At 40.7% G+C, this 23,836-nt stretch overlaps 1 long non-coding RNA gene across 1 annotated transcript; it reads right to left on the bottom strand.

Moving 5' to 3' along the window:
• Positions 1–275: 275 nt before the first annotated feature.
• On the bottom strand, positions 276–23,085 carry LOC135228963 (uncharacterized). The gene is made up of 3 exons (XR_010319811.1): positions 22,126–23,085; positions 4,668–4,766; positions 276–4,135 (listed from the first exon to the last, which is right to left on the bottom strand). It is a non-coding gene; the product is annotated as an uncharacterized LOC135228963 (long non-coding RNA).
• Positions 23,086–23,836: the final 751 nt, after the last annotated feature.

Here is a 23,836-nt window from a genome sequence, read left to right as displayed (position 1 = left end):
AATTTTCTATATAGCAAGAGGGTAAGAGTTTGATTGTAAACATTAGACAGGTATTTCATACAACATTGTCTTGAAGGCTGATTAAACTGATTACTGATATACCCTAAACATAACTCTATTTATTGATTTTTGGGGTCAGTTTCTCAAAACAGACTGAATTCTTAAAAAAAAAAAAAAAAAGCACAACCCCCAAAGCAAAATGGTCTTGTTACTTTATCTGGACAATTATTTGACTCAAAGTGGCTTCAGGTATCAGTTTTTTTCTCAAAGCTCGAGGTTTAAAAGGACACCCAAAGGCGATTGTTGCCACAAATTGCGGATTCGAGCCGCCTGCCACAAGCCAATACTGAGACAGGAGGGAAGGTAAGCAGCAAGAGGGCTTTATTGAACACCGTGTTCAAGAGAAAGAGGGGGCAAAGTTTCCCCCAGATTCTGTCTGCCCCAAGAGGGCTACAAAAGCATTTTATAGGGAGAGGGTCAGGGTTTAGAAATTCCCAGGAATGTTGATTCTTTTTTGAGGGGAACGTAAAGATGAAGTGACTTATTGTTGACGTCTTTCAGGCCTCTTTACGACATCCTGGTTTCGGTCACTGGATGGGTCTGGGTTTTGCTCAATTATCTCGGGTGCTGATGGTATTGCTCATTGTTTTTGTTACCTCCGAGAGAAACGTGGTTTAATCAACAACAAAAATCTTGATTACCTTGTTTTTCTACAACGGAACAATCGTGAGACAGATTCCAGAGCAAATAATCAATGTTTTTAAAGACTAAAGATTTTAATCACAGCTTATACAGCTAAACTAGAAAATATATTCTCTCTTATTTTAATACTAAAACGCTACAGAAAATGTATTTTCTCTACTTCACAGTGGCCTATGTAGGTTGCCCCAACCTCTATGAAAGCTAGAAATCTGGATTCCAGGAAAATTATATACAATCTTTCATGGTTCCCTCCTTTGGATCAGTTTCTTTTTATAGAATCATTGATCAAAAATGTTCAGGAGGCACAGCCAAGATGGCGGAATAGACAGACGCTTCCATCGAGGCCTCTTTACAACAAAGACCTGAAAAAACAAGTGAAACGAATATATTTGTGACAAGCTTGGAGCCCTGAGCATCAAAGGCAAGCTTAGACAACAAACTGAGGGGCAGGGGAAGGAAAAGACCATTCAGAAGCGGAGAGGAGATACCGGACCTGAATCACAGGGAGCCCTCAGGCACCATTCCCGGAGCAGCAGCAGCGGCGGTGGGCTGGCACTAGCGTTCAGCTGCAGTTTCCTCAGGGAGAAGTAGTCAGCCACACAGCCCACTCACACCTCCGGAACCCAGGCAGAAGGGCGCTCTTGGCGAAAGCTAAGTACTTGTGTATATTTTACCGCGTCCCCCCCCCCGCCCCCAACCCAGCTTCAGCGGCTGAATCCCCAGGCCTGAGATAGACCCTGGTGAGCACCTGGAGCTGTCCTCCCAGCCTTGGGGAAGGAAAAAATTTCCAACTGGGGGGAAAAGATAATTTGCTAGCTCCATTAACTGGGGGAGCTCAGGACAGAAGCGGCTCCTGTCCAGGCATAAACCGTCCGTGGACCTTGAGTACCTTTCCCTTCTGCATGGACCTGTGTGGTCCTATTTCAGGAGAATAGGCCATCATTGGCAAACTCCAACCATTTCAGCGGTGCAGTGGAGAGGTGGTTGTTTGACGTTTGACATTGTTTTGCCTATAAAACAAGGTCCTCACTTACCCACAACGGGGACTTAAGTACTGGTGGCTCCACTTGGGTCGCCCAGTCACCTGCGACAGGGGACCAGGGATAACTGGTGCCTCCCAGTCCTTACAACAAAATCTTTGGGTGCCCATGGTCCCTCTGCAGAGCCCACCCACCAGAACGCTCTAAGGAACAGAGACGTGTTTTCCTCAGAGACACTTGGGGGTCGGTTCTCAGCCCCCTGCCTTGTTCAAAGCATGACCCCCTGCTGCAACCAGATACGGGTATATACGCCAATCACCCCTGCACCTCTCAGACTGTAGGACACAGCCTGTACCATACACTTGATACCAGCTACCCGGAAACCTGAGCTGAATTCATACAAAAAAACTGAATGGACTTCTAGACTGATATACCTGATAACAGCTCTAGCCAGCTGGGGACAGGACACCAGAGCTCCAAAGGTAAAACTAATCAAGCTAGCTCACTCAAGCAACCCATAGGGGTATACCAAAACAGAACAAAGCAAGCAGCCATGACACAGTAAGCAAGAATAAACTAATACAATAACTTATAGATGGCTCAGAGACAACAGTCAACATCAAGTCACATAAAGAAACAGGCCATGATCACCTCAACAGGTGCTCAAAACAAAGAATCCAGGGATCTTTTAGATGAAAGTGCATTCCTGGAATTACCAGATGCAGAATACGAAAGTTTAATATACAGAACCCTTCAAGACATCAGAAAGGAAATGAGGCAATATGCAGAACAAGCCAAGGAACACAGAGATAAAGCAACTGAAGAACTCGGAAAGATTATTCAGGAACATAATGAAAAGTTTAATGAGCTGGAAAAATCCATAGACAGACAGCAATCAGAAATTCAGAAGATTAACAATAAAATCACAGAATTAGATAACTCAATAGAAAGTGAGAGGAGCAGAATTGAGCAAGTAGAAGCTAGAATTTCTGAACTCAAAGATTAATCACTTGGCACTAATATATTTGAAGAAAAATTAGATGAAAGAATTACTGATTTCTGTCTGGACAGTGGGTTGCATGCCAACTTGGCTCTCAAGCTCTGTCATATCGGGCTTTGTATTCCCCTAGAGGCATTGAGAAATTTTTAAACACATAAAGAAAGAGCTACAATATTCTGATATTTATGACTGGGGCCCTGTTACAAGATTCATGAAGGATTTGATTTTTCTTGGCTGACCTCTTAGCTGCCAGATTTCACCTGGCTGAAAACCTTATTTATCGGTGGAATTAGAACACTGGTGGTGTAGTGGTTAAGTGCTATGGCTGCTAACCAAAGGGTTGGCAGTTCGAATCCTCCAGGTGCTCCTTGGAAACTATCGGGCAGCTCTACTCTGTCCTAAAGGTTCTCTATGGGTCAGAATCGACTTGACGGCACTGGGTTTGGTTTGTTACAGGCCTGTTAATCTTTTGCTGTCTCCAATTAATGCCTATATGTGGGATGGCATCCTCTGTCCCGAGTCAACTGTCCAATAGATGGCTCAAACCTGTCACAGGCAGAAGGCCCAATCCTTTTGCCTGAAACCCTCTGATCTACAAGGAATAGGCTGAAACTTGGATTAGGTGTATATGGTCACCAAAGTTTCAAAGGGGGAAATATGTGACCCTAATACTCCCAAGCATGTTTTCTCCTTTTTCAAAATGGGCGACTTAGAACTTGACATAACTAATGCCATGATGAACCTATAAGTTATTCTCCTTCCTCTGCCTGCTGCCTCTATTAATGACTTTGTTTTGACCTAATGTTAACAATTTTGTTCTTTGTTTTAATCTGATGTAAATAACTTTGTTTTGTTCTGTCTGACCACCAGTGACTTACAGCCCCTCACAGGAAAATCAGAGCCCAGGTGTCTGATATGTATACCTTTAGCCTGATAAAGAGATGTCTGGCATGTATCTTTTTAGTCTGATAAAGAGTCTTTTGTCACTATCTTGTAATGAATGACTCCTCCAGCCAGGCGATCTGCAGACTACAAAGACACTTGTAACCCATGTAAGATTCTATATAAGCTCTAAGGTAAAATTGCTGTTTGGGATTCTGTAGAGACAGCCTGTGTTGCTGCCGGGTCTCTGGCGATGTATATATCCCCTTAAGAAACTTTCTCACTCTTTCTGACTTGGAGCATGTTTCATTGGCTTGACTGCTTCAGGGCACAGACCCTAATAGGGTAACATGATCAAGCAAAACTCTAAGAAACAACCAGTTTTTCAAACAAATATGCCGAACAAATCTTAACATGAGAAAAAGAACAAAAAAGAGTAAGGAAAGGCTCATTTTCGAAGAGCACTCACCCCGTCAGTTTTGAAAGGACGTGGAGTGGGAACACGTGGCTCTGGGAGATAGGACCTCTTTTGCTAGCATCTGCTCCACAGTCCAGGTCTCCTTGAGTTCGACTGGATTCGTGAAGTAGAGAAAATATATTTTCTTTAATCTTTAGTATTGAAATAGAGAAAATATATTTTTCCAGCGTTTAGTATAGCTGTGTAAGCTGTGATTGATCTCTAGTCCTTGAAACATAACTACTTGCTCTGAAATCTGTCTCATGATTGTTCTTGTAAGGAAAAAGAAGGTAATCAATTTTTTTGTTGTGGATTAAACCATGCTTCTATCCCAGGGGGCAAAACACAAAGGGCTGAGGTAGCTGAACAAAGCTTAGATCCATCTTGTGACAGAAACCAGGATGGTGTGAAGAGACTTGCAGGATTCCAAAATGGCATGAAGAGACTTGCAAGACTTCAATAATCGATCACTTTATCATCTTGTCCATCTCAAAGAAAAATCAACATTGCTGGAAATCTCTAAACCCTGAACTTCCACCCATAAAACTCTCCAGTTAGACCTTTAGAGTCAGACAGAATTTGAGAGAAATTTAACCCCCTCTGTCTCTTGGACACCGGTATTCAATAAAGCCCTCTTGCTGCTTACCTCCTCCTGTCTCAGTATTGGCTTTGCGGCAGGCTGCTTGAATTGGCGATTTGCAGTAACATTTGTAGCTTCAGAAACCCTTGAGTACTATGTCATTAACTGTTGTATGGTAAAAACAAAACATCATAAAGTTTAGTAAAGCATATATTCAAAAAGGCAAAATTGAGAAGAGGACAAGCGTGTTGCCAGAGCCATGTCTGCCCAAGTCAAAGGAAATATTACAGAACAGACAAAAGTGGGAAGAGGGACAAGCGTGCAGCCACAATCATGTCTGCCTGAGTCCAAAGAACATTACAGAGTCATCAGTATATACTAATACTACAAAATGGGCAAAACCATTGAAAGCTTCATCTTCTCACAGATTGGCTAGAAACTGTGATCCTACATTTTGAATTGTCCCTCTCAACAATCTTCTGTACAGGTTTCAGTAAGTTTCAGTAATGACAGTCAGGAGGGTCTTCATTGGTGCAACAAATTTTCCATTCACTAAATGCTGATAGAAAAAAAGAGTGAAAAGTCTTTTGTATTCTGTTAGATTGGCATACGTGAAAGGTTCCATAAAAGATATTTTCCAAGATTATTTTAGCTATTGTATTTATAACTCAGGGCCCAGTTGATGTGTCCTTGCGAGTCCCTGTGAGCCCAGCTCCAGCTGGGTCAAACCGTCTATGCTCAAGAACAAGGAATAATGACTCCAGTATTATTTCCAAAATCATCATAATTTAAGCTTATATGTTTTAGCTTTTTATGCCACAAGAGAAAGGATACATATATGTGTATATTTGGATCTGCTAATGAGTGAGTTCATTTTTGCCATTTAAAGAGATTCACTCTAAGAGATATGCAACAAAGACAACATTTAAGAGGTTTATTAAAACAAAGTTTATTTGATATGGTTAAAAGTTTTATCTGACTAAAGTTTAATGGTTTAATTTTTGAAATTTTTAGGAGCTTTGAAGTTAAATAAAATATAAAACCAAAAATTGGGTTTCTTCCTGTTAAAATAACAAAATTTTCTTTAATTTCTGAGTTGAAGGGTTAATTTATTCTTCGTGTAATCTGCCTCAAGGGCAGAGGTTCGGCCTCTCATTAGAATAAGATTCCTGAGCCAAAAACCAAGCTGCATGGCTTTCAGGAAAAAAAAAAAAAACCCTAGATTTTTACTTTAAAATCTTTGATTAAATAACTTAACTATTGTTTCACCATGACCTATAATAAATTCCTGACAACTCTGAAACTTCAAGGGAAGCCACAAAAAAATTTTATAAAGGAAATACGCTAAGAAGTTTTATTTAATTTTTATGGAAGGTGTTGTCAAAATCAAGAAAAATGCCTGATTCTCTTCAGTTAAGATTTATACTCTTGTGTTTTTGCCGTATCTTAGCCAGTAAATGCATATTATGTCAGAATTTTATTATTATTTCTTAATTGGTAACTTGGTTGCAACTTTATCAAAGCCAATGGTTTAACTGAGAATTCACATCATTTACCTATGAAGTTTTCTTTTATTACTATTCAGGTATTTAAAGATTTGATAATCTTGGTATATTCTTGGTATATCCTGACTTGGTATATCCAGATATTATGTCTCAAGATTATTATGTATTATATGTGAAGATCTTTAAAAATACAGTTAATGGTTAATTTAGAGATATTTTTATCTAATGATTTTTTTAAACTGATTTTATTTGGCTTTTATGTTATGCTTTTAATTAATTTCTATCATGTCTTTCACTTTTAAGAGTATTATTTTTATAAGTTAATCATGGCCATATTCAGTTTTCATCTGCAGATAAGTTTTTATTTTGCTGGTTTGCTGAAAATGTTTGACCAAAATATCTCAGCAAAAAGATGGACTGTATTGGACTTGCAGAAAGGACCGACTAGACTGAATAAAATTTCCAGAACTCCTCTACAGAAGCTGACTGTGGCTGATCCAGAATCACGTGGAACAGAAATCAACTACATAAGACTGATTAAATGAAAGGAAACTATGGGTTTTATGTGGGAATATTTTCAATATTTTAAGGTCCGACTTTCTAGATATAAGAAACCATTTTCCTTTCTCCTACATTATTTAACTAATGAGTTCAGATATTGTAAGTCTTTAATTAGAAGTTCTTCTCTCATAAAAACAGTTTTGTGACACTACTGCTTCTGATAAAGTGACCCATGACTGTTAATAGGTAGAGTAAGGAGGGACAGCTTGCCCTTAAGAACACTTAGTATGTTTTAAACAGATTAACTAAAGACCTCTAACAGTAGGGGTCCAACCTATATCATCTTGTTAATCATGTATTCTCTGATGAAAATCTTGCTGTCACATGTAAATTTTTCTATATCTTCTGTTTCCTCTAGACAAAGTTTATGTGTGTGGATCCAACTATACTGGTTTTAAATGTTCTCTTCCAGACTGACAGTGAGTTTATGTGGGTAATCTTTTGTTTAGATTCTTGGTGAATGCACGGACAATGCACTTTGAGAATTTTAATATTACCTTCAGATATTCATAGTAACGATACTAGTAAAATATTGAACGGTAATACTAAATAGTTACACACTATAAAATGAGATTCACAAAGAAACTCATTGGTCTAACACTCAGGGTATGGTTAGTAGCTTTATTTTCTAGTTATGATATAGTTGAATTGGAGAAATCTTTAAGAAATTTATCGATCTTTATGGGACAAATAACAGACAAAGTTACTGACGAGATAAGGACAAAACAGTAATTTCTGACCTCATTAGCCAAGGTGACATGAGACAACAAAATAGCCTTAAGAATTTTTTAATAACCCAAGAAAGTATAGCCTATGCTGTAGCAAATATCTCTTGTTGTATTTGGATAAAAACACAGGAAAAGTAGAACAGTATATACATAGAATTAACAAGCTACTTGGTTATGCTCTGTAACACCCTTACAAACACCAGATTTATTTGGTTGGGTAACATCAGGAATATGTACATGGGCTAGATCACCACTGCAAGGAATAGTAATATCGTTAGTCTGCATCCTGATAGCATTATGCACAACAAAATTTATCTTTGATTGTCTTACACACCTAAAAGGGTAAAAGAAGGCCTCGGGCTAAAATGTTGATGTACATTGAGTCTGCTCACTCCGGCAATGCTCTTGCTTAATAAGAACATAGATTTTACTTAATATCCTGGTGAAAAACCAAAAGGTATCTGGTGGAAAACCAGCACCATGAGTTTAAATAGCCTGCAATGGCCACCATTTAAGGCTTGACTAGATCCGGGGATTAATATCTTCAATCTCCAATCAAAAGAAAAGAATGATTTAGGAGATAATATTGGAGCCGTTATTCCCAGGCCTTGAGCATAAAGAATGTGACCCAGCTGGAGCTGGACTCACAAAAACTCATAAAGACACATCAACTGGGACCTGAGGTATAAAGACAATAGCTAAGACAAGCTGAAAAAAAAATCTTTTAGGGACACATTGACATAAAGAGGACATAAAAGCCACTCTTTTTAAATAGTTATAAACCAACAAGAGGTCAGTGGCCAGAATGAAAGGCCTAGGTTCAATATCTGCCCATCCCTGAAAATATGCCAAACAATTCTGAACCAGGCTATAGTTCAAAATGGACACTGGTCTTGAATGAGAAGAGTGAGACAGAACCCGGACAGTGCTGTATTCTTTACCTGGCTTCCTCCCCCACAGTGTTGTATTACAAAATCATTTCCTTTGTTGGGCTCCCCCATCCCGCTCAGCTTTGCGTTTGAATCCTGCTTTTGCTTGGAGTTTATTTGTAAACCCCATTGCACCTGCTTAGTATAATTAAGAATGTTGCTGAGGTAACTTGTATGAACTCCCTATTTGTAAACCCCTTGAAAAGTAACCTGCCTGTCCACCCTTGGCCAGAAGTCTTGGTAGCAGTAGCTCCAACTGACCCCATTTCCTTTTACAATGAAGTAAATGTGACCGTCTTGTTCTCTGACCTCGGTCTCTCATTTATTGGCCAATACGAGTCATGCCCAGTAAGAACTTGGGGTTTCCACTCAGTAACATCAAGAAGTTATCAACAGGCAACTAATTGTTGCTATCTACAAATGATTTAATGAATCAGCATTTTAACTAAATGATCTTCAATTTTTTTTTAATAATTTTTATCGTGCTTTAATGGCCTTATGATCAGAGAAGATGCTTTGTAATATTCCAATGTTTTCATTCTGTTAAGGCTTGCTTTATGACCTAATATGTCATCTATTCTAGAGAATGTTCCATGTGCACTAGAAAAGAAAGTATAGTTGGTTGCTGTTGGGTGGAGTGTTCTGTATATGTCTACGAGGTCAAGTTGTTTGATTGTGGGCATTTAGATCTTCCGAGTCTTTACTGAGCTTCTTTCTGGATGTCCTGTCCTTCACTGAAAGTGGTGTGTTGAAGTCTCCTACTATTATTTTGGAGCTGTCTATCTCACTTTTCAATGCTGATAGAGTTTGTTTTATTTATCTTGTAGCCCTGTCATTGGCTCCATAAATATTTAATATGGTTATATCTTCTTGGTGTATTGTCCCTTTAGTCATTGTATAGTGTTCTTCCTTACCCTTTATGATGGATTTCACTTTAGAGTCTATTTTGTCAGAAATTAATATAGCCACTCCTATTCTTTTTTGATTGTTTTTGGCTTCATATATTTTTTTCCATCCTTTGAATTTTAGTTTGTTTGTGTCTCTAAGTCTAAGGTGTGTCTCTTGTAGGTAGCATATAGACGGATCTTGTATTTTAATCCAATCTGCCACTCTCTGTCTCTTTATTGGTGCATTTAGTCCATTTACATTCAGGGTAATTACGGATAGGTATGAATTTAGTGCTATCATTTTGATCTCTTTTTTTGTGTTTCGATAGTTTCTTTTTCCCACTTGATTTTATGTGCTGAGTAGATTATCTTTATATATTGTCCTTTCCTCATATTTGTTGTTGTTGATTTGGTCTCTGCTGAGTCTGTATTTTTCCCTTGTATTTTCTCTTGATGAGTAGGACAGTATGTCTCCTTTGTGGTTACTTTATTATTTACCCCCGTTTTTCTAAATTTATAACTAACTTTTATTTCTTTGTATTGCCGTATCTTCCTCTCCATACGGAAGGTGTATGATGACTTTTCTTAGTCCCTCTTTATTATTTTAATGTTGTCTTCTTTTATATAATAACACCGTCTTTATCCTGTGTTGGGCTTTTTTTAATCTTGCAATCAAGAAGTGGGCAAAGGATATGAACACACACTTCACTAAAGAAGATATTCAGGCAGCTAACAGATACATGAGAAAATGCTCTCGATCATTAGCCATTAGAGAAATGCAAATTAAAACTACGAAGAGATTCCATCTCACTCCAACAAGGCTGGCATTAATCCAAACAACACAAAATAATAAATGTCGGAGAGGCTGCGGAGAGATTGGAACTCTCATACACTGCTGGTGGGAATGTAAAATGGTACAACCACTTTGGAAATCTATCTGGCGTTATCTTAAACAGTTAGAAATAGAACTATCATACAACCCAGAAATCCCACTCCTCGGAATATACCCTAGAGAAATAAGAGCCTTCACACAAACAGATATATGCACACCCATAAAAAAAAAAATTGAGAGGGGGCCAAGACGGCGGACTAGGTGGACGCTACCGCGGATCCCTCTTGCAACAAAGACTCAGAAAAACAAGTGAATCGATCGCAAACATAACAATCTACGAACTCTGAACAACAAACACAGATTTAGAGTTGGAGAACGAACAAATACAGGGAGACAGCGATTGTTTTCAGAGCCAGGAGCCAGCGTACCTGGCAGGTGACCTTCGGAGCCCGATTTGGGGCAGAGCCCAGGGGGGCAGACGGCACAGACAAGGGGTCAAGCCCTAGCCCCCGAACTCATCCCGGAAGGGAGCCCAGCCGCTTGGCGTGGGCGGAGTGGCGGCACAGACGGTGGGAGAAGTCCCCGGGAGGCAGTGACAGGTCTTGAAGCGGGGAGAGCAGCGTCCCAGCCGGGGAACCGTCCCGCCGGGAGTTTGGCGGGGAGCGGGCGTGGCACGACCGCGGGGACAAGCTACATTTCCCCGAATGGACCCCGGGGGGGGCCCAGTCGTTCATGCGGGCGGGCCCACAAAGTTCGCGCGAGCGGCGCGGCGCACCGGAGGGAGAAGTCCCCGGGAGGAAGTGACAGGTCTTGGAGCGGGGAGAGTAGCGTCCCAGCCGGGGAGCCGTCCCGCCGGGATTTTGGCGGGCGCGGGCGAGGCGTGAGCGCGGGGATCACCTACATTTCTCTGAATTGACCCCGGGACGGTCCCAACCGGTTCGCGCGGGCCCAGCTGGTTTGCGCGGGCGGTGTGGCGGAGTAGCCGGTGGAAGAAGTCCCCGGGAGGCAGTGGCTGGTCTTGGAACGGGGAGAGCGGCGCCCCAGCCGGGACACGCAGTCGCGACTCAGGCACGGGGACCTGCTCCGCTCTCCTGAGCTGACCCCGGGGGGGACCTCACCCGGTTCGCGGGAGAGGCGCGCGACGCGACTGGCGGGACGGGGAGTCCCTGGGAGGCAGCGACTGATTTTGGAGACGGGAGTGCACCGTCCCCGTAGGGGAGCCTTAACCTTGGGGGTGGGGGCTGACAGCGGAGGATCTGACCGTGACGCCAGCGGGCCAGAACCCCCAGGGGGCAATCTCCACACAGCCAATACATATAGGCGACGCGCCCCGCGGAAATCTCAGATATAAGAGTCATTCCAAGTAAGACAAACAACTCTGGCTATATTATGAGGTTTACACTCCTAACTCTCTGATCCCTCCGCCACCCTCCCCAGGCGGCTCCATTAACATCCGAATAGCCTGAACCAGAGGGAGAACTCTGATAGGGATCTGACTGCATTTTTTTAGCGGATTTTCTGGAAAAACTAGTTTCCCAGTGACGGCTCGGAGACAGCAGTCCATATCAAACCACATAAAGAAACAGACCATGACAGCTTCTACAACCCCCCAAACAAAAGAATCAAAATCTTTCCCAAATGAAGATACAATCCTGGAATTATCAGATACAGAATATAAAAAACTAATTTACAGAATGCCTCAAGACATCACAAATGAAATAAGGCAAACTGCAGAAAAAGCCAAGGAACACACTGATGAAACTGTTGAAGAACTGAAAAAGATTATTCAAGAACATAGTGGAAAAATTAATAAGTTGCAAGAATCCATAGAGAGACAGCATGTAGAAATCCAAAAGATTAACAATAAAATTACAGAATTAGACAACGCAATAGGAAGTCAGAGGAGCAGACTCGAGCAATTAGAATGTAGACTGGGACATCCGGAGGACCAGGGAATCAACACCAACATAGCTGGAAAAAAATCAGATAAAAGAATTAAAAAAAAATGAAGAAACCCTAAGAATCATGTGGGACTCTATCAAGAAGGATAACTTGCGGGTGATTGGAGTCCCAGAACAGGGAGGAGGGACAGAAAACACAGAGAAAATAGTTGAAGAACTCCTGACACAAAACTTCCCTGACATCATGAAAGACGAAAGGATATCTATCCAAGGTGCTCATCGAACCCCATTTAAGATTGATCCAAAAAGAAAAACACCAAGACATATTATCATCAAAATTGCCAAAACCAAAGACAAACAGAAAATTTTAAAAGCAGCCAGGGAGAAAAGAAAGGCTTCCTTCAAGGGAGAATCAATAAGAATAAGTTCAGACTACTCAGCAGAAACCATGCAGGCAAGAAGGGAATGGGACGAAGTATACAGAGCACTGAAGGAGAAAAACTGCCAACCAAGGATCATATATCCAGCAAAACTCTCTCTGAAATGTGAAGGAGAAATTAAGATATTTACAGATAAACACAAGTTTAGAGAATTTGCAAAAACCAAACCAAGGCTACAAGAAATGCTAAAGGAGATTGGTCAGATGACCAATAATATCAGATACCAGCACAATACAAGGTCACAAAACAGAACGTCCTGATATCAACTCAAATAGGGAAAGCACAAAAACAAACAAATTAAGATTAATTCTAAAAAATAAATAAATAAACAAAATAATACACATAACAGGGAATCATGGAAATCAATAGGTAAAAGATCACAATAATCAAAAAGAGGGACTAAATATAGGAGGCATTGAACTGCCAGATGGAGAGTGATACAAGGCGATATAGAACGATACAAGTTAGGTTTTTCCTTAGAAAAATAGGGGTAAATAATAAGGTAACCACAAAAAGGAATATCAACTCCATAACTCAAGAAAAAAGTCGAGAAAAACGTAACGACTCAACTAACATAAAGTTAAACATGAAAATGAGGATCTCACAATCTACTAAGAAAAACGCCTCAGCACAAAAAAGTATGGGGAAAAATGAAATGGCCAATAACACACGTGAAAAGGCATCAAAATGACAGCTCTAAAAAACTTATTTATCTATAATTACGCTGAATGTAAATGGACTAAGTGCACCAATAAAGAGACAGAGAGTCACGGACTGGATAAAGAAACATGATCCATCGATATGCTGCCTACGAGAGACACACCTTAGACTTAGAGACACAAACAAACTAAAACTCAAAGGATGGAAAAAAGTATATCAAGCAAACAATAAGCAAAAAAGAAGAGGAGTAGCAATATTGATTTTGGACAAAATAGACTTTAGACTTAAATCCACCACAAAGGATAAAGAAGGACACTTTATAATGATAAAAGGGACAATTGATCAGGAAGACATAACCATATTAAATATTTATGCACCCAATGACAGGGCTGCAAGATACATAAATCAAATTTTAACAGAATTGAAAAGTGAGATAGAGACCTCCACAATTATAGTAGGAGACTTCAACACACCACTTTCGGAGAAGGACAGGACATCCAGTAAGAAGCTCAATAGAGACACGGAAGATCTAATTACAACAATCAACCGACTTGACCTCATTGACTTATACAGAACTCTCCACCCAACGGCTGCAAAATATACTTTTTTTTCTAGCGCACATGGAACATTCTCTAGAATAGACCACATATTACGTCATAAAAGAAACCTTTGCGGAGTCCAAAACATCGAAATATTACAAAGCATCTTCTCAGACCACAAGGCAATAAAACCAGAGATCAATAACAGAAAAACTAGGGAAAAGAAATCAAATACTTGGAAAATGAACAATACCCTCCTGAAAAAAGACTGGGTTATAGAAGACATCAAGGAGGGAATAAGGAAATTCATAGAATGCAACGAGAATGAAAATACTTCCGATCAAAACCTCTGGGACACAGCAAAAGCAGTGCTCAGAGGCCAATTTAGATCGATAAATGCACACATACAAAAAGAAGAAAGAGCCCAAATCAGAGAACTGTCCCTACAACTTGAACAAATAGAAAGTGAGCAACAAAAGAATCCATCAGGCACCAGAAGAAACCAAATAATCAAAATTAGAGCTGAACTAAATGAATTAGAGAACAGAAAAACAATTGAAAGAATTAACAAAGCCAAAAGCTGGTTCTTTGAAAAAATTAACAAAATTGATAAACCATTGGCTAGACTGACTAAAGAAATACAGGAAAGGAAACAAATAACCCGAATAAGAAACGAGAAGGACCACATCACAACAGAACCAAATGAAATTAAAAGAATCATTTCAGATTATTATGAAAAATTGTACTCTAACAAATTTGAAAACCTAGAAGAAATGGATGAATTCCTGGAAAAACACTACCTACCTAAACTAACACATTCAGAAGTAGAACAACTAAATAGACCCATAACAAAAAAAGAGATTGAAACGGTAATGAAAAAACTCCCAACAAAAAAAAAGACCTGGCCCGGACGGCTTCACTGCAGAGTTCTACCAAACTTTCAGAGAAGAGTTAACACCACTACTTCTGAAGGTATTCCAAAGCATAGAAAATGACGGAATACTACCCAACTCATTCTATGAAGCCACCATCTCCCTGATACCAAAACCAGGTAAAGATATTACAAAAAAAGAAAATTATAGACCTATATCCCTCATGAACATTGATGCAAAAATCCTCAACAAAATTCTAGCCAATAGAATCCAACAACACATCAAAAAAATAATTCACCCTGATCAAGTGGGATTTATACCAGGTATGCAAGGCTGGTTTAATATCAGAAAAACCATTAATGTAATCCATCACATAAATAAAACAAAAGACAGAAACCACATGATCTTATCAATTGATGCGGAAAAAGCATTTGACAAAGTCCAACACCCATTTATGATAAAAACTCTTACCAAAATAGGAATTGAAGGAAAATTCCTCAACATAATAAAGGGCATCTATGCAAAGCCAACAGCCAATATCACTCTAAATGGAGAGAACCTGAAAGCATTTCCCTTGAGAACGGGAACCAGACAAGGATGCCCTTTATCACCGCTTTTATTCAACATCGTGCTGGAAGTCCTAGCCAGGGCAATTAGGCTAGACAAAGAAATAAAATTGTATCCGGATTGGCAAGGAAGAAGTAAAGTTATCACTATTTGCAGATGACATGATTATATACACAGAAAACCCTAAGGAATCCTCCAGAAAACTACTGAAACTAATAGAAGAGTTTGGCAGAGTCTCAGGTTATAAAATAAACATACAAAAATCAATTGGATTCCTCTACATCAACAAAAAGAACACCGAAGAGGAAATCACCAAATCAATACCATTCACAGTAGCCCCCAAGAAGATAAGATACTTAGGAATAAATCTTACCAAGGATGTAAAAGACCTATACAAAGAAAACTAAAAAGCTCTACTACAAGAAATTCAAAAGGACATACTTAAGTGGAAAAACATACCTTGCTCATGGATAGGAAGACTTCACATAGTAAAAATGTCTATTCTACCGAAAGCCATCTATACATTTAACGCACTTCCGATCCAAATTCCAATGTCATATTTTAAGGGGATAGAGAAACAAATCACCAATTTCATATGGAAGGGAAAGAAGCCCCGGATAAGCAAAGCACTACTGAAAAAGAAGAAGAAAGTGGGAGGCCTCACTTTACCTGACTTCAGAACCTATTATACAGCCACAGTAGTCAAAACAGCCTGCTACTGGTACAACAACAGGCACATAGACCAATGGAACAGAATTGAGAACCCAGACATAGATCCATCCACGTATGAGCAGCTGATATTTGACAAAGGACCAGTGTCAATTAATTGGGGGAAAAGATAGCCTTTTTAACAAATGGCGCTGGCATAACTGGATATCCATTTGCAAAAGAATGAAACAGGACCCATACCTCACACCATGCACAAAAACTAACTCCAAGTGGATCAAAGACCTAAACATAAAGACTAAAACGATAAAGATCATGGAAGAAAAAATAGGGACAACCCTAGGAGCCCTAATACAGGGCATAAACAGAATACAAAACATTACCAAAAGTGATGAAGAGAAACCCGATAACTGGGAGCTCCTAAAAATCAAACACCTATGCTCAGCTAAAGACTTCACCAAAAGAGTAAAAAGACCACCTACAGATTGGGAAAGAATTTTCAGCTATGATATCTCCGACCAGCGCCTGATCTCTAAAATCTACATGATTCTGTCAGAACTCAACCACAAAAAGGCAAACAACCCAATCAAGAAGTGGGCAAAGGAGATGAACACACATTTCACTAAAGAAGATATTCAGGCAGCCAACAGATACATGAGAAAATGCTCTCGATCATTAACCATTAGAGAAATTCCAATTAAAACGACGATGAGATTCCATCTCACACCAGCAAGGCTGGCATTAATCCAAACAACACAAAATAATAAATGTTGGAGAGGCTGCAGAGAGATTGGAACTCTCATACACTGCTGGTGGGAATGTAAAATGGTACAACCACTTTGGAAATCTATCTGGCGTTATCTTAAACAGTTAGAAATAGAACTATCATACAACCCAGAAATCCCACTCCTCGGAATATACCCTAGAGAAATAAGAGCCTTCACACAAACAGATATATGCACACCCATAAAAAAAAAAAAATTGAGAGGGGGCCAAGACGGCGGACTAGGTGGACGCTACCGCGGATCCCTCTTGCAACAAAGACTCAGAAAAACAAGTGAATCGATCACATACATAACAATCTACGAACTCTGAACAACAAACACAGATTTAGAGTCGGAGAACGAACAAATACGGGGAGACAGCGATTGTTTTCAGAGCCAGGAGCCAGCGTACCTGGCAGGTGACCTTCGGAGCCCGATTTGGGGCAGAGCCCAGGGGGGCAGACGGCACAGACAAGGGGTCAAGCCCTAGCCCCCGAACTCATCCCGGAAGGGAGCCCAGCCGCTTGGCGTGGGCGGAGTGGCGGCGCAGCTGGTGGGAGAAGTCCCCGGGAGGCAGTGACTGGTCTTGGAGCGGGGAGAGCAGCGTCCCAGCCGGGGAACCGTCCCGCTGGGAGTTTGGCAGGGAGCGGGCGTGGCACGACCGCGGGGACAAGCTACATTTCCCCGAATTGACCCCGGGGGGGGCCCAGTCGTTCGTGCGGGCGGGCCCACCCAGTTCGCGGGAGCGGCGCGGCGCACCGGAGGGAGAAGTCCCCGGGAGGAAGTGACTGGTCTTGGAGCGGGGAGAGCAGCGTCCCAGCCGGGGAGCCGTCCCGCCGGTATTTTGGCGGGCGCGGGCGAGGCGTGAGCGCGGGGATCACCTACATTTCTCTGAATTGACCCCGGGACGGTCCCAACCGGTTCGCGCGGGCCCAGCTGGTTTGCGCGGGCGGTGTGGCGGAGTAGCCGGTGGAAGAAGTCCCCGGGAGGCAGTGGCTGGTCTTGGAACGGGGAGAGCGGCGCCCCAGCCGGGACACGCAGTCGCGACTCAGGCACGGGGACCTGCTCTGCTCTCCTGAGCTGACCCCGGGGGGGACCTCACCCGGTTCGCGGGAGAGGCGCGCGACGCGACTGGTGGGACAGGGAGTTCCTGGGAGGCAGCGACTGATTTTGGAGACGGGAGTGCACCGTCCCAGTAGGGGAGCCTTAACCTTGGGGGTGGGGGCTGACAGCGGAGGGTCTGACCGTGACGCCAGCGAAAAATTCCTAAGAACACATATATTTCCTACACTGACCAAAGAACAACTAGAAGACATCAACAAAATAAACAAGTAAATAGATTGATTGGTAATAAAAAACCTTCAAAAATAGAAAAGTCCTGGATGGTTTCACTGGAGAATTTTAACAAACTTTTATCAAATAAATGACTTGAATCATCCTCGAAGTTTTAACAAAAACTGAAGAGGAGGGAACACTTTCTAACTCATTCTATGAATGGAGCATTACCCTGATATCAAAGCCAGACAAATACACCAGAAAGAAAGAAAACTACTGACCAATATCCTTTATGAATATAGATGCAGAAACCCTCAACAGAACACCAGCAAACTCAATCCAAAAATATATTAAAAGGATTATACACCATGATAAAAAATAAAAACAAAAACCAAACCCGTTTCCGTTGGGTCGATTCTGGCTTGTAGCGACCCTATAGGACAGAGTAGAAATGACCCATAGGGTTTCCTACCTTTTGGATAGCAGCCAACTGCTTAACCACTTCTTCACCAGGGCTTTGCTATGATTAAGTAGGATTTATCCCAGAAATGCAAGGGTAGTTCAACATTAGAAAATCAATCAATGTAATATGTTGTGGATTGAATTATGTCCCCCCAAAAATGTGCGTATCAATTTGGCTGGGCCATGATTCCCAGTATTGCTTGATTTTGCTTTATGTTGTAAATCCTGCCTCTATGATGTTGATGAGGGAGGATGGGCAGCGGTTGTGTCAGTGAGGCACGACTCAGCCCATAAGATTGGATTGTGTCTCGAGGCAATATCTTGAGATATAAAAGACAGAAGTGAGCAGAGAGACAGGAGGACCTCATACCATCATGAAAGCAGTGCCAGGAGCAGAGCGCATCCTTTGGACTCAGGGTCCCTGCACAGAGAAGCTCCTGGATCAAGGGAAAAAATTGAGGACAAGGACCTCCCTCCAGAGCCAACACAGAAAGCCTTCCCTTAGAGCTGACTCCCTGAATTTGTACTTTTAGCCTACTTTAGTGTGAGAAAATAACTTTCTTTTTGTTAAAGCCATCCACTTGTGGTATTTCTGTTACAGCAGCAGTAGATTACTAAGACATAATACATCAGATTTATAGAACAAATGAAAAGAACCTCAAGATCATTTCAATTGATGCGGAGAAGGCTTTTGACAAAATCCAAGAGTCTTTCATGATAAAATCATTCAACAAATTAGGAATATAAAGGAAATTTCTCAATATGATAATGGACATTCATGAAAAAATTGTAGCTAACATCATATTCAGTGAAGAAAGACTGAGAGCTTTCTTTCCTTTTAAGATCAGGAACAAGAGAAGGCTGCTCAGTTCCATCACTGCTATTTAATATTGTACTGGAAGTCCTAGCCAGAGTAATTAGGCAAGAAAAATAAATAAAAGGTACCCAAATTGGGAAGGAAGAAATAAAAATATCCTTTTTCACAGATGACATGATTCTGTGTATAAAAAACCTCAAAGATTGCACAAGAGCTCTATTAGAGATATTAAATGAATTCGTACAAGTATCAGGATACAAGATCAACACACAAAATTCAATTGGGTTTCTTCTATACATCAGCAATGAGCATTCTGAAAAGCATTTTAAGGAAACAATTTCTTTTACAATAGCATCTAAAATAATAAACTATATAGGAATAAACTTAACCAAGTAAGTGAAAAACCTGTACATTGAAAGCTATAAATCATTACTGAAAGAATTTAATGAAGACTTAAATAAATGGTTAGACATTCTCTGGTCATTGAAGAAAGACAATATTGTTAAGATGTCATTACTGCCTAAAGCAATCTACAGATTCTATGTAATCCCCATCAAAATTCTAACAGCTTTCTTTGCAGAAATGTCAAAGCCAATTCTCAAATTTATATATAACTGCAAGCAATCTTGTAAAAGCAAAGTAGGAGGACTCACAGTTGCCAATCTCAAAACACTATAAAGCGATAATAATCAAAAGGGTCTGGTACTGGTATAGTGATAGACATATAAACCAATAACATAGAAATGTGAATTTATGGTCCAGTGACTTTTGACAAGAGTGTTAAGCCCACTGGATAGGGATAGAATGAAAAACAAAACCAAACCAGTTGCCTTTAAGTGGATTCTGACTCACAGCGACCCTATAGGACAGAGTATAACTGCCCCATAGGGTTTCCAAGGAGTGGCTAGTGGATTTGAACTGCTGACCTTCATGGTTAGCAGCCAAACTTTTAACCAGTGTGCCACTAGGGCTCCAGAGTGGGGTAGAACAGTCTCTTTAATAAATAGTGCTGGGACAACTGGATTTCCACTCAAAAGAATGAAGCTGGACCCATACTTCACACCATATATGAAAAATAAGTCAAAATCAACTAAGGATCTAAATGTAAGAACTCAAAACATAAAATTCCTAGAACAAGGTCCATATCGATCCATCTGACACCAGTAAGCCACAATAGGAAAGCAGGCCACCATCTTCACAGCTACAGCTGTTTTGAGAAATGGGGATTGGTAAGCAAAAAAACCACAATACTCTTACCAACATTTAGCATGCTCTTTTTCTTCATTAACTACTCCCTTGGTTGCTGTTTTTTAAAATTCAATTTCAGGTTTCCTAAAAATCATCTGTGACAATTTTTCCCAGGTTAATGGTTGCTTCTTTGGAGGGATGGTCCTTGGAGCTCCCTACTCCACCATTCTCAGTTACATCACCCCAACATTTCATTTTGATCATGAAAATTTGTAATCATGCGGCAAAGATGAAAGAATAGTCCAGAGATACCTCACCACATAGGCGTTACCATTAACATACTATAATTGTTTTATCATATAACTACACTTCTGTCCATCCTTCTATCCATCCAGTAATTCATCTTATTTTTCTGATGCATTTCAAAGTAAACTACAGACATCAGTACACCACTCCATGTATATAACATTAAAGAGTTTAATGCTTTTTACAGTATTTTTATTTCGGTGTGAAGTATATACATTAAAGTGCAGAATTATAAACTGTACATTCACTGAGTTTTGACATGTGTAACCCCATGGTCCCTTTTTGATTAATATTAAACCTCTCTCACCATCCTCATATACTTTTGAGGGAGGACACCATAAATTGTGTGTATGAGCAGCAGGGATAGAGGGATGCCCCAGATACTCTAAAGAGGTACATGGGGCCTTGGGCTAGTTCCATTATTAGAGGACCCTTATAGGGCATATGGCCCAGCATCTCCATTTGATGATCATCTGTGTAGTATCCCCACTAAATACACCTTTTTCTTGTACACCTTCATTGATAGGCATCTCCTCAGATCTGGAGATAGTCTGTTGCATATTTGGACAGCTCACAGTATTCAGAAGTCCTCATTTACATGAGCTACACAACAAAGCTAATGATTTCTTCCTCCCACTGCAGACAGCCCTTCTGAGTTGCACAGAGCCCTTCCTCGGGTCTTCTCTTTTCCAGATAATAGATTCTGGTTCCTTTAACTGTTTTTCACTGTTGATGGTTTGGAGAGTCCCTACCAGCCTGCTAATTTCTTGCTACTTTATTAAAATCCTCTTTAAATGGCACTGCCCTGAAGCCAAGAACAAACTTCCATTCACCGAGGCTGTGCAAAGTAAAGCTGATTATTTTTCTTTCAGCCTTTCTTCTGATACTGCCCTTGTATGAGTAACACTCAGGCCCTAGTCCGGTTTGGTATAAGACCTTGGCGCCAAAGGCGCGCTCAGTGTTTCTTTGCTGATCTCATGCTGCCATCTGGTGGCGAAATCAGGACCTGCCTAACTTTTTGTTTTTTTGGTCATAGTCTGGCAGGGGAATGGTGAGGTACAAAGCAATGAAGTGACAAGCCTAGAATTAGAATAATCTGAATCTTTTAAAAAGAAGACCTGATTCTCCCCTCCACCTTATAGAGTTCCTATGTGTGACATGCATTTGGGAACCCAAAATAGAAGATTCTAACACAGCTAGGACATAGCCACAGAAAATACTCCTGAACATCCCCGCGGGTGTCCAACTCTGACTAGTTAATTCACTTTGAGCAAGTCACTTTTCCTTTTAGAGTCTCAGTTTCCACATCTGTGAGCCTAATACATTTATAAAATGGAGCCACGCAGTAGCAAACTTAAAGCCAAGTCATGAAAAGGAGGGAATGAAGTGGAGGATCTAGGACTGGTGGGGATGGCAAGGGGTGGGGAATAGAGCTCAAAGGTGGTAAACAACAGAAGAGGGCAAGGTTGCCACGGGGCATGCAGGGCCCCAGGAAAATTTTTTTTGGAGCCCCTGCTTATATAAACAATTTGATTATAAATGTATTACAAAATTTGTGGGCCCATGTGAGGTATAGTGATTTATCAGTGAAGGTTTAGAATAATAGCTAGAGACGAGGTACTTACATATTTAGCGTCCATTCAGTACACTTAAAGATCATTCAGATCATCCAGGCACCATCTCTTCCTTTTTCAAGTTCAGAAACCGTTGCTTCATGTTCTTTATTGTCAAATGAGAAAAATGTAGCAACACTGTTACTACATCCAATGCACTGGCTCTTCAGAACCTGTTTATGTTGAAACAATATAGATTTCTTGCCTTGGCAATTCCCTTAGCTGAAGTGTCAGCAGCAGACCTTGGTAGCCCAGAGCCCTGAACGTGTCTTGTGTCTGATGTGAGTGAGAGTCACCTCAAATCAGAATGCTATAGTACCATTTTGGTGGCCTAATCACACACAACCCCGTGAAAGAAATACTATGACAGCCAGTGTGAATAATCTGCTCACCTAACCACACTCCTGGAACCAGGGCCTGGCCACAGATCCCTAGAACAGGCCAGCTTATAACTTGTCTTTTCACTTTTCAAAGTGTTTTTGTTAAACAAATGGCTATAATTTCGAAGAGTCAAATTTATCAATCTTTTACAGTCAATGTTTTTTGAGTCCTGTTTAAGAAATTTTTCCTTAACCCAAGGTTGAAAAAGTATAGCAGGTTTCCGTAATTGTAGAAAATTCTATTGGATTGAAAAAAAAAAAATTGGATAGGGCCATGTTAAGCCAGAGTTCCCAACCCGGAGCTGGAGCCTGGGAAACCTGGTCTCATGGTCGCTTTACATATGCTAATGTAAAGTGCTTCTTTAATGTAAATTGCTTCAGGCCAAGGTTTTGAATGGTGTTCCCAGAACTATGGCTTACTTAGGGAACCATGTTTACTAACAAAACTATGTGTATTCGGAGAACTGTTTATTTTTTTATGTATATTAAGAGAACTTTGTTTACTCGGAGAGCTAAGGTTTCCTGGGTAGAGTCCTATTGCTAAACAACAACAACAACAAAAAAAAAAAACAGGCCTGTTGTTAAGGGTTTACTGGGTAGAATCCTATCGTTAAAAAAAAAAAAAAAAAGACCTGCTTTTAAGGGTTTTCTGGGTAGAGTCCTGTTGTTAAAAAAAAAAAAAAAAAAGAGGCCAACAAATAATTTCATTTCCTTCCCCAAATCTGGAAAGTATAGTAGGTCTTGTTCATAGGATTTTGCTCTGTGGTTTGGTTTTCTGGAAGGTACCTGTTGGTAATTACCTTCCAGACTGAATTTCTGTTGTTAGATTCTCTTCGTGTTGAGTATAGTCTTCTCAAGGATACCACTTTTGCACTGCAAAATCCCTCACTTAGAATAACCAATCAAATTATTTCCTTAAATTGTGCACACTTCATTATTTGTCTGAGGAGGCTGGGGCATGCTTATGAGGTGCCATGTGCTCACTGGTACGCTTTTTCAGTCAGCCTTTGGGAGTGCGACGTGATCCGAGACTTTCTGGGAGCTGTCATGAAACACAGCCTCCACTGGCTCCCTAAGGCTCTCCACTTTCTCTCTGACGAACAGTAAAGGAGGTTCATGAGGTTCGTTTGCTTCCCACTGAAACAGCCAGGCTCTGGGGATGCTTTGGCATTCACCTGAGAGTTTCTTACTGCTGGTTGGTGAGCTTCAGTGTTGCGATGTTGTCCTCGTTGATCCAGTGTTGAGTAGAGCAAATCGACGAAGTAAGCAAATACTAAAGATGAAGGAAATACAGTTTCAGAGTTAAAAACTGGTGGCAGTGTTGCTTATCAATTGTTTAGGGG

Source organism: Loxodonta africana, chromosome X, assembly GCF_030014295.1.
Source record: "Loxodonta africana isolate mLoxAfr1 chromosome X, mLoxAfr1.hap2, whole genome shotgun sequence".
NCBI classification, from domain to species: Eukaryota; Metazoa; Chordata; class Mammalia; order Proboscidea; family Elephantidae; genus Loxodonta; species Loxodonta africana.
This window is presented reverse-complemented; position numbering and strand designations above follow the sequence as displayed.